Source organism: Gopherus flavomarginatus, chromosome 1 (genome assembly GCF_025201925.1).
Source record: "Gopherus flavomarginatus isolate rGopFla2 chromosome 1, rGopFla2.mat.asm, whole genome shotgun sequence".
In the NCBI taxonomy this organism is placed as follows: Eukaryota; Metazoa; Chordata; order Testudines; family Testudinidae; genus Gopherus; species Gopherus flavomarginatus.
Genome location: NC_066617.1, coordinates 281,995,233 through 282,007,814, shown reverse-complemented (window position 1 = coordinate 282,007,814; position 12,582 = coordinate 281,995,233).

Here is a 12,582-nt window from a genome sequence, read left to right as displayed (position 1 = left end):
CTGCCCCAACCTGTGTGTGGACTCCGTCAATGGATTCTCACACAACAGAGATGCGGATTTGGGGGATGAGGAAGATGATGATGAGGAGGAGGTTGAAGATAGCACGCAGCAAGCAAGCAGAGAAACCATTTTTCCTGACAGCCAGGAACTGTTTATCACTCTGTGAAAGCTGATTAACCCCCCCTTAATAGATTACAAGCAGCCAGTAAGTGGGGGGGGGAGTGAGTACTGCTCGTGAACACAGCCTGCATTTTTGCACTCTCTATTTTCCTCTGCCTCAGAGCAGAAAGATCCTGCTTCAAACCAGTTAGTTCTACTTAGATAACGAAAGCATAAAATTTTACACTTACCAATCAAGTATTAACAAGCAAGGGTCTTTGTCTAAATGTGTATAAAAGGTGTGTAAAATTTATGTAAAACAAAGTCTTTTGTACCAAGGTACAGGCTCTCCTTTTTCTGCAAAATAAAGCATTTTTCCTTATCCCTGTCAGGCTGTTAATTAGCTCTCAGCTAGGCAAACCCGATATTTCGGTAACACCCTGGAGCCAATACCCTCCCAACCCACCAAAGGCAGGCTCTCAGACGTAGAAGGTGGAGAGCCTCAGGCTACTCTCCCAGTCGGCAGCACCCTCGCGGTCGCACCTACCCCAGCCTACCCCTTGCTCCCGTGACTCATGAAGCGTGGACAGTAGTAAGAAGCAGTTCAACTATAGGCTGAGCAAGTACAGATCATGGTTCACTCTACTTCCCTGTAAGCCAACTGTCCTCCCCTCCCTGCTTTGATTTCCGCTCGCAGAGGCAATAAAGTCATTGTTTCAAATTCATGCATTCTTTATTAATTCATCACACAAATTGGGGGGACAACTGCCAAGGTAGCCCAGAAGGAGTGAGGGAGGAAGGAAGTACAGGGGTGGGGTAGTTGTAGGGGCACCCCCTAGAATGGCATGCAGCTCATCATAGAAGCAGCATGTCTGGGGCTCTGATCCGGAGCGGCCGTTTGCCTCTCTGGTTCTTTGGTAGGCTTGCCTGATATACCAGGCAGGACTGAATCTCCATTAGATGAAATTTAGAGAAGAGAATGACCTGGAGTCACTCCCAGCTATGTCCAGGCATCCCTGACTGACCTCACTGAGGCCGGCCAGGAGCACCCATGTCTGCCCAGGAGCCCCCAACTGACCTCACCGAGGCCAGTCAGGAGGAACCAGGAGATAGCAGCATATGGTACAATATGGCTGCTAACCGTATTTGCTAACTTGCAAAGGCAAGGAGTTGCTGCTGTGTAGCACTGCAGTACCACGTCTTCCAGCAGCACCCAGGAGATGTACGGTGACAGTGAGCTGAGCAGGCTCCATGCTTGCCGTGGTATGTCTGCATGGGTAACTCAGGAAAAGAGGCAAGAAACGATTTTTTGCCATTGCTTTCATGGGGGGAGGGAGCAGGGGGCTGACGACATGTACCCAGAACCACCCACAACAATGTTTTTGCCCCATCAGGCATTGGGAGATCAACCCAGAATTCCAATGAGCGGCGGAGATGGCGGGAACTGTGGGAAAACTACCACAGTTCAATGCTCTGAAAGTTGACGCTAGCCTCGGTACTGTGGATGCACACTGCCAACTTAATGGTCTTAGTGGTCTTAAGTGGGGACACACACAATCAACTGTATCAAATCAATTTCTAAAAAATCAACTTATATTAAATTGACCTAATTTCGTAGTGCAGACATACCCTCAGTTGCATGTTCTTACTTTACTGAGCAATCCCAAGTCATTACTATTGTTAGCCAAACCAATACCAATACATAAAAATGGACTGGATTCTGTTCTGCATTGATTAATAAAATCATTACTTTCCAGAATCTTTTTCCCACTCCTAAACTGATAATAACATAAGGCAGAATCAACACAACTTGTTTTCAAAACCCAAAATGACTTTACAGAACTGATCTATAGAGAAACTAAATTTGGAACCACCAATGTTATGATTTTTATAATCACTTCATTAGGTATAACTACACTTAGTTATTATCTGTCCTTTCTCCAACAAGAATGAAGCATATTTTGAGTCACAAAATAAATATAGCAACCCACCATACTGGTACCTCTATTTTAGCCAGTATGTAAAGCAGGGGTCTCAAACTCAAATCACCAAGAAGGCCACATGAGGACTAATACATTGGCCTGAGGGCCACATTACTGACACCTCCTCCCCGCCACCCTCGGCCACGCCCCCACTCCACCCCATCCATGAGGCCCTACCCTTGCCCCGCCTCTTCCCACCCCTTCCCTGCCCCCATTCCAACCCCTTCCCTGAAATCCCCACCCCAACTCCACCCCATCCCTGCCCCCAGGAAGTGCAGGAGGGGTGTGGGGTGTTGTGGGTGCTCAGGGCAGGGAGCTGGGGTGTGGGGTGCAGGAGGGATGAGGTGTGCAGCAGGGGGTCATGGTGCAGGGTGAGGCAGGGGGCTCAGGGCAGAAGGTTAGAGTGCAGAAGGGGTGCAGAGTGCGGCAAGGGGCTTAGGGCTGGAGGTTGGGCTGCAAGAGGGGTGCAGCACGGGGCTCAGGGCAGGGGGTTGGGGTTCAGGATGCAGCAAGGGGCTCGGTAGGGGTCAGGTGCGGCGTGTGGCAGGGTGCTCAGGGCAGGGAGTCGGGGTGTGGCAGGGGGATCAGGGCAGGGGGTTGGAGTGCAGGAGGGGTGCGGGGTGTGGCAGGGGGCTCAAGGTAGGGGGTTGGGCTGCAGGATGGGTTTGGGGGGCGGGCTCTGGCCCAGCGTGAACCGGGGGCAGGGTAGGCTCCCTGCCCTTGTGCCGCTCAGGGAAGCGGCCAGAACCTGGGGGAGGAGGGGCACAAGGGTCTGTGTGTTGCTGTTGCTTCAGGCACAGCCCCCATTGGCCGGGAATGGGGAACGCGGCCAATGGGAGCTGCTGGGGGTGCTGCATAAAGCAAGAGCAACACACAGACTTGTGCCCCACCTTTCCCACTTTCCAGATGCTTCCTGGAGCAGCGTTGGGGCAGGGCAGGCAGGCAGGAAGCCTGCCTTTGCCCCGGTATGCGTCAGGCCAGAGTCACACTAGGTAAACACTGGGGAAGGACGGCGAGGGGGCTGCGAGGAGCTCACGGGCTGCAGAAAATAACCTCACGGGCCGGGTGTTTGAGATTCCTGATATAAAGCCTGTTTATTCATTTTGTCAGCAAAATATGCTACAGCAACTTTGTAAATTCTATAAATCTTATTTGAGATATGGTTGGCAGCAAAGGAGATAGATAGAGAGAGATAGAGAGATAGATAGGAGCAGCCTCCATTGGCCCGGAACAGCGATCCATGGCCAGTGGGAGCCGCGATCGGCTGGACCTGCGGACGGGGCAGGTAAACACAGAGGCTCAGCCCAGCCCACCAGGGGCTTTCCCTACACAAGTGGCAACCCTTGTTTGAGAAACCCTGTTCTAAGGACTATTGTTTCCCCTAATGGCCTATTACCTTGAAAAGGCCTTTCACAACCAGCTGTCTAGACTGGAAGCATTTTGCCTAGTGGGAGTCACATCTGAAATACAGGTATATAGTCAATATCCATAACTTCAGATCCAAAAAAGGATACGTGCATACAAATAAGATAATCTTATTCAGCAAATCATAACTTTTCTAATGACACTTTACATGACCCATCTTGTACAGAAAGCACCATAATTATGCCATAATCATATCATAATAATATCACTATGACAAATATAGGGTGTAGTTTCATATCAGGATCTATTCATCATATGCCACACAGTTTGTGGGGGGTATATAGTGATACTGAGGCTTAAAAATATCTACTTTGATTGTTTGGAATTAAATGGCCTTAAGATTTCTTAAAGTATTCTTATTGTTGTCACATATTTCCAGCTCTTCCACACTAAAAAAAAAAAAAAAAACTTGATTACAAAGCCAAAAGCTCTGAAAATATATGTGGTCTTTGAATTTACGTATTAGCCCCCATTGATAAAAGCTCAACTCCCATTAGCATTATTTTAAATTAGAAGAATGAGAGTTATAACACAACAATTACATCCAGATTTCATAGATACTTAATAGCTTCTCTAATAAGACTGCAGCAGGCATTTCTTTTTGCAAGATGGATTCCATCCCTGTATTGGCAAATGAACTTGATCAGTTTCTTAATCAAGAAACTTGAATGGCTTTTTGACAACTTTTCACAGTGTTGAACAGACTGTGACTATTGGCAAGGATAGAATAGCTAGGATTTGAAGGTCAATCAAATTTGATTTGTGTCCAATCTCTGAAGTTTGGACTGTTGACAAGCAATGAATTCTTATTGGCAGAAACCTCAGTTTATTCTTTTATAGAGGGCAATACTAGGGATTGGTTCTAATGGTTTGAATAAATAAGGACAAACACATTCATCTCCTTATTATTTATGTATTTGTATTATATTAGTGCCCAGAAAACCCAGTTGGCATCAAGGATTCTTTGTTCTAGGCACTGCACAAACTTCTAGCAAGAGACTGTGCTTGCCACAATCAAATTATAAGCCAATTTAAGCAAAACACAACAAGTTAGTGTAACACATAGAGGGAGTATAAGAGTAACAGCAATAGAAATACATGACTGCATGATTGCATAGACTTGCTATGTGCACAGGCCCCGATTCAGGAAAGCATTTAAGCATATGCTTGACTAAAAGCATATGCTTATGTCCCACTGATTTTATGTTTAAGTGCTTTTCAGAATTATAGCTATAATGGAGAAGTGTGAGAAGTCAATTGCAGAGATTTAGACATTTAAACCTCAAATTATTATGTAGACTATTTGAGAGTCTCAGGAAAATTGTTGGTTACTTTTTTCCTTTTGGTTTTCCCCTCCTGTTTTCACCTGGGGTAGCAGTAGGAAGAGCAAAATCAATTCTGAACTACTGAAATCCTACGGCAATAGAAATTAAACCAGGTCAGTTTTTGATTGTGTGCAACTATTTTGGTCACTATCAGCCTTGGCTGGATTCAGATTAATGAAAGTCTTCAAATTATATCACCAATTTTCTGAGCCATAAAACCATATTTTAAAAGTTGGGAGCAGATTAATACAAGAACAAATAAGCCATCTATCCCATCCACCTACCACTTCAGAAATGTTCCCTACAGTCTGTTTTCTAGTATTATTGTCAAATATAATTTTAAACATCTCTGTTAAGATCCCTGTATTTAGATTTCTGAAACCAATAATAAAATTTTTTTTACAATTTGGGTTACACTTATATCCTGTCACTTGGAGTATATATAGTAGGATTTCTACCCCTTTCAGATGTTCCTAAGGATTTTTTTTATTCAAAGTTTTAAAAAGTGCAAATAAAAATCTCTTTACCAAGTGATATCTTGAAGAACAAAATTGAAACTGGTTTTCAGTTCAAACATTTTTACTTAGATTCACAGATTTTAAGGCCAGAAGGGACCACCAGATCATCTAGTCAGACCTCCTGTATATCACAGGTCACCAACACTACCCAGCATCTGCACACCGAACCCAACAACTGAAATTAGACCAAAGAATTACAGCCCACAGGAAACTAGAAATAGGCAGAGAATAGGAGGGTCCAAGATGCACCAGTGCTTGAGGCCCCTACAATAGCAGGGAAATGATTGACATACACCCAGATAATCCTGGCAAGTGACCTGTGCCACATTGCAGAGAAAGGCAAAAAAATTCCCAGTGTCACTGCCAATGTGACCTGGAGAAAAGTTCCTTACTAACCCCACATATAGCAATCAGTTAGACCCTGAGCATGTGAGAAATTATCAGCCAGCCAAGGACCTGAGACAGAATATATTCAGTGTCACCTCAGAGCCCTGGCTCTTCCCATCCAATGTCTCATATCCAGCCAGGGCCAGCCCTGATGCTTCCCAAAGAGTTGATGGCTCTTCTTCATTTTTGTTAATGCCTAAGGGGAAAGAGTCATGTACAGGTACATGCTTGTATAAGAATTAGGTTCCCTAGGTGTCTATTAGATTTTTGAGAATTATGCTAGCATTGCTGGCAAATTAGCAGCAAATATGTAAGATATTATCCACTTCTTAAAGAAAGTTATTTTGACTATCATGGCCCCATTGTGCTAGGAAAGAAAATATTTCCTATCAGAGCATTAGTGATGGAAGAAAATATATGCCAGTATTGCTTACAGTAAAATATTGTATTTATAACATCTTATAACATACACCACAGACATACTAACACCTTCAGAGATCTATAGATCCTCCTCTGAGTTGCCCAGTATGCAGGGGGACTGCATAGAAAGGTGGCTCAACGTAGAAGCATATAAGTGAGGAGAAGCCACAGGTCTGCTTTATCCCCAACTCCTACCGTATTTGTGGCACCATTTGCCCCAAATGGAATATTAAGGAAGTAGTCTCTACTTTCCCCTTAGACTAGCACTGAAATAGACCTACCTTCTACAGCCTGAGGAGCCTTCATGAGCATTCCCATATCTGCATAAAGGCTTGTCGAAATATGGTCCTGCATAATAAAGAAAAATCTATGCAGGGATTACACAAATCTATACATTGCATTGGCTGACATTCATTGTTAGTCAAAACAAAGTATAGGAATATTAATACTGCATATTTATTGAGAATAAGCAAACAGCAAATATGCTAACTAGATATCCACAATCAGTGCAGGTTTTTGCATCAGTGAAAGGTGGGGGGAGTCTAATCATGCATCTGTAACCATGCAGCATTCTTTCCTATTCTGACTAGCTGAAAATAAATTCTCAGTATAATCAACAGAGATATTTAGCACATATATAGGTTTCTCACCCATAGTTTGCAAAGCATGTTAGAAAAGTGTCTAATTATAGTTATCTTTATTTTACAGATGAGCAAACTGAGGCACATTCGTCAGAATTGATTTGCCCAACGTCACCCAGCAAGTCAATGTTAGCCCGAGTTCTCTGATTACCATGCCATTGTCTTATCTAATGGTCCACACTGCTTCCTCACTTTAATAAATAATGATTCAGGATGCCAGTGTGGGTCAGATTGCCATAAATTCACATATACAAGGGAAAATATGTTCACAATTGTACTCTTAATTGACATACATAATCAGATATTTGCAAGTGTGCAAAGCTATATTTTCATTTGTGCATATAAATGCTTGCTTTGTGTACACAACTGTGGTAGTTTGTGCAAATTAAGAAAGCAACTACACATATGATTTTGACACAAGAGTGCTGAAAGTCAGTTTTAGTCATGGCTAAGATAGCAAGAGTAATTAGTAATTAGTAATTCTTAAGAGTAATTTGAATTTCAATATCAAGTAATCCCTAGTTGTGTAGCATGTAATATAGATAATATATTTTATATAAAAAAATAGAGGTAACAAATTAAAATTAGTTGTCCTAAGTCTAACTGAAGACTTTATATATCACATTATTTCCAAGTAGAATTTAATAAAAAACAATAAACATTACAAAAGGTAAAAGTTATGCAGCTTTTGCACCAACCTCTATTCTCACTATTTACCAGTAGAGCTGGCTAAGACTACTGAAATCATTGCAAGAATAATTTTTTCACGTCATTCTTCAGAATGATTGTTTTAATGGTTCTTAACATTGCCTTTAAAAACTATGTATCTAACTTAACCGGACAGAGTGAACTGTCACAGCAAAATGTTTTGTTCTACTTTTTATTTCACTTTGACACAGATCTGTTAAAAGCTGTAGCAGCAATGCTAATCAATGTGTGCAAGCTAGCAACTGCCAAACACATAATTTACCAAGATGGAGATAAGAAATGGTGGACCCAGTGTTAATGTGTGGCTGCACTCATCTGGATTGCAGTCCGTTTAATTTAGGCAGAATCTCTGAGTATATCATTTATCAAGACTGAATGTGTTACTATAATTCATTGCAGTGATTGTGGGGAAAGAGCAATGGTGTTGACATACAGCCATATCTAAGAACAATGTAACCCAGTTATTTGGCTTTGGCAGCACTACAGTACTCAACTGTTGTCTTTTAATGTACCCTTGATTTCTTTCAGGAAAGGATTGAGCTATGCTACTGCAATGTTAAAGTCATTATTAGCTAGGAATTATCAGAATTTATGGAATCTAGATTTATATTTGTCTACTTCAAAGTATGAAATAGGGACACTTCCTTGCATATTTATTTATTGTCCCCCAGGCTCTTTATTCTACTGTGAAAATGGAATTAAAATATTGCTATACTATGGAGATTAGCAGCAATGGTCTCATACGTTCTGAGAGTATTAAATACAGAGCCAAAGAGTCTCTAGTACTTGGTAAATCAATAAAAGATCACAGACACACATCCAGTACAACACAGAGGAAAGGATGAAAATACCCTTTGTACAAAGTCTTAGCACTGAAGTACAGTACCTGGCAGAATTTAGTAAAGGGGAGATTTACCTTCTCTTCCAGGCTTGTGTTAACAGCCCTGCCCTACAACAACTCTTCTTTCCTGACTAGTGTGGTAAGAGTTCCCAATTGTGCTAAGAGTGAGTCCTCCAGGAGGTGTAGCGATCACATTTCCTATACACTGTAACTCTGTGGTGGGCAACCTGCTGCCCATAAGGGTAATTGTTCGCTGTGAGACATTTTGCTGATATTGACCATCTGCAGGCATGTGCCCCTCCCCGCCTCCCCCCCCTCGCAACTCCCAGTGTCCTCTGGAATGATTGTCAAAGCATGAAGAGGCATATGAATCTTTAGCGTGTCTGGCATGTAAATATCTTGTGATGCCAGCTACAAAAGTACCATGTATATGGCCCATCCTCACTTTCAAGTTACATTGTAAACAAGAAGTGGCATTATCTCCATGCTGATGATGGGTTCTGCTTGATGACGATCCAAAACAATACGGACTGACACATTTTCATTTTCATCATCTGAGTCAGATGCCACCAGAAGAAGGTTGATTTTTTTTCCGGTGGTTTGGGTTCTGTAGTTTCTGCATTGGAGTGTTGCTCTTTTAAAGACTTCTGAAAGCACACTCCATACCTCATCCCTCTCAGATTTTGGAAGGCACTTCAGAGTCTTAAACGTGGGTCAATTGCTGCATTTATCTTTAGAAATCTCACTCTTTCTGCCGCCTCCAATGGTCTGGGATGGCAAACCGCGGCAAGTGGGAGCTGCAATCCATTGAACCTGCCGACGCAGCAGGTAAACAAACTGTCCCAGCCTGCCAGGGTGCTTACCCTGGCGAGCCACATGCCAGAGATCGCTGACCCCTGTCTTAACATATTCCAAAAGGCAATCTTTGGAAGCAGTATCTGTCAAATGGTGAGCTGGAAGTAGGGCTCTCAATTAATCACAGTTAACTCATGCAATTAACTAAAAATATTAATCACAATTTAAATAATTAATCCTGATTAATCACAGTTTTAATTACACTGTTAAAAAATAGAATACCAACTGAAATGTATTAAATATTTTTAGATGTTTTTCTACATTTTCAAATATATTGATTTCAATTACAACAGGGGTAGGTAACCTATGGCACACGTACTGAATGCGGCACGTGAGCTGATTTTCAGAGGCACTCACACTGCCCTGGTCCTGGCCACCGGTCCGGTGGGGAGACCTCTGCATTTTAATTTAATTTTAAATGAAGCTTCTTAAACATTTTAAAAACCTTACATACTTCACATGCTACAATAGTTTAGTTATATATAATAGACATATAGAAAAAGACCGTCTAAAAACGTTAAAATTTATTAGTGGCATGCAAAACCTTAAATTAGAGTGAATAAATGAAGACTGGCACACCACTTCTTAAAGGTTGCTGACCCCTGAATTACAACATAATAAAATGTGTACAGTGCTCACATTTTATCTTTTAAGCCCTAGAGTTATTTAATGATACAATGAGCCAGATGCTAGAGAAGCTATCAGGTGTGAAAATGTCCACTGATTACATCATAATTTGGGGACACACTGCTGTTCAACATCAGGGAAAACTGTGGAGAGTATTGGAAATTGCGAGATCTAATAACCTTAAAATGAATAATGCCAAAAGTCAATTTCAAATAGTAGAAATTACATACTTGGGTGAGAGACTGACCTCAAAGAGAATCTTGCACAATAAATCACAGATTCAGGCAATACTGAACGTGCAGAAACCGGAAGATAAAAGGAAATTCAAAGGCTACAAGATATATTGAATTATGTCAGCAAGTTCATATCTAACTGTACTGCTTGAACAACTCACCTGAAACATCTCCATCAGGGCACTGAATAGGCATGGAAGCAAAGCATAAAAGAGAGTTCAGTGATTTAAAGCACACTCTGACATCAGCTGCAGTGCTGCAATTTTTGAGTCACTGAAAGACGTCAAATTCTCCACAGATGACTTGAACAGAGCAGGGGGCAGTACTATTACAGGGTTGTGGAAATGATTGGTTTGCAATCCCATAAGCATCTAGAGCTATGAAAACCACAGAAAAAATGTATGCAGAAACTGAAAAAGAGACACTAGGTGTTTGGATGTACAAAATGTCATGACTTTCTCAAGAGTTGTAGCTTCAAAGCAGAAACTGATCACAAATCACTGATTGCAATACACAAAAAAGATGCTTGGTGAAGCACCACCCAGGATACGCATACTACTTCTGAAAACACAAAAGTATGATATGACCCTGCAGTTCCAACCTGGATAGCATTTTGTAATGACAGACAGACTCTCCTGAGCTTTCAGAGTAGCAGCCGTGTTAGTCTGTATCCGCAAAAAGAACAGGAGTACTTGTGGCACCTTAGAGACTAACAAATTTATTTCAGCATGAGCTTTCTTGAGCTACAGCCCATTTCATCAGATGCATAGAATGGAACACACAGACAGGAGATATTTATACATACAGAGAACATGAAAAGGTGGAAGTATGCATACCAACAGGAAGAGTCTAATCAATTGAGATGAGCTATCATCAGCAGGAGAAAAAAAACCTTTTGAAGTGATAATTAAGATGACCCATAGAAGGTGTGAGGAGAACTTAATATAGAGAAATAGATTCAATTAGTGTAATGGCACAACCATTCCCATCTCTGTTTAAGCTTGAGTTAATTGTATCTAATTTGCATATTAATTCGAGTTCAGCAGTCTCTCTTTGGAGTCTGTTTTTGAAGTTTTTTTGTTGCAAAATTGCCACCTTCAAGTCTGTCACTGAGTGGTTAAAGAGGTTGAAATGTTCTCCCACTAGTTTTTGAATGTTATGATTCCTGATGTCAGATTTGTGTCCATTTATTCTTTTGCGTAGAGACTGTCCGGTTTGGCCAATGTACATTGAGCTTATGCTCCATGTGTCAGTACACAGCCTGTTGATCTGAAACATGTAGTAAACATACATGTGAGCATGATAGAAGTGTCATATGTTATATATCCGGGTATGTGGGAGAGAAAAACAGCTAAAGATTTTAGCTAAAGCAGTGATACCAGCTATAAGTGATGGGAGAAAAAATCCATGCTTTCTATCTGCCTATTCCCACTACAAAAATGAGCTTTCATTGATTTCAGGAATGCTCTTGAAAGGGACACAGATTGTGGTTCTCATAGTGATGAGAAGGAAAATATTGGAATGGAAGGTCACCTGGGACTGATCAAATCCAAAAAGGAAAGCTAGCTAAGTTTTATTCTGGCCAGAGATGAATAGTAAAATCCAAGAAAGGATGAGAGGCATGGAACATGTCAGAAGTACAGAGATTCTCAGCAGAAAGAACCAATGATACTGCACAGACAATTTGTAATTCTGTAGGACACAGTCAAAATTCACATGTTCAGCCTCAGTCTGGGAAGATATAATCACTTGAATATAATGGACTACTTTACTAATTTTCTAGAAGTAGTCACACTTGAAGATTCCACAGCTCCAACAGTTGTCAGATACATTATTTGCATGTCATGGTATTCTAACTGAAAATGGATCACAGTTCAAGAACACAGAATTCCTAGACTTTGGTAAAATATACAACTTTCATTGTGAGACATCTAGTCCCAGATATCCTTATGCCAATGGAGCAGCTGAATGGAGAGTATACATAGAGAGGAATTTGCTCAAATAGGCAATGGATACAAAAGAAGGTCCATATTTGAGAGCTACGCTGCTGCAATGTGGAAACTCCTCCACAACTGAAGTCCTCTACAGACATACAAATACTCAATTACCAGATAAGGGACAAAAAAAATAACTAAGGAGTCTGTGATAGTGAGGGAAAGACTGGGAAAATACAACCAGACAAATACTACAATACAGGGAAAAAGACATCTCACACAATTAAAACAAAACAAAACAAGGACCTAATGAGAATTTGGCAATATGGGTATTAGCCAGTCAAAGGTACTGTGATCAAAGAAGTCATCACAGGTGAAGATACCTGACAACTTGCCTGAGACAAGTAAAGTGAGAACAGACATACAAGTTGAAAACAATTTAAAAATTACCCTCTTAACTATGAGATGAAAACGTCTGTTACACACAAGGACGCCCATGAAGAGGATATGCAATTGAGCAGTTCGGGAAGATTGCTGAAATGTTCTAAGAGAACATTGTAAAGAGTTAAATCAGTTGTTGCATTTGC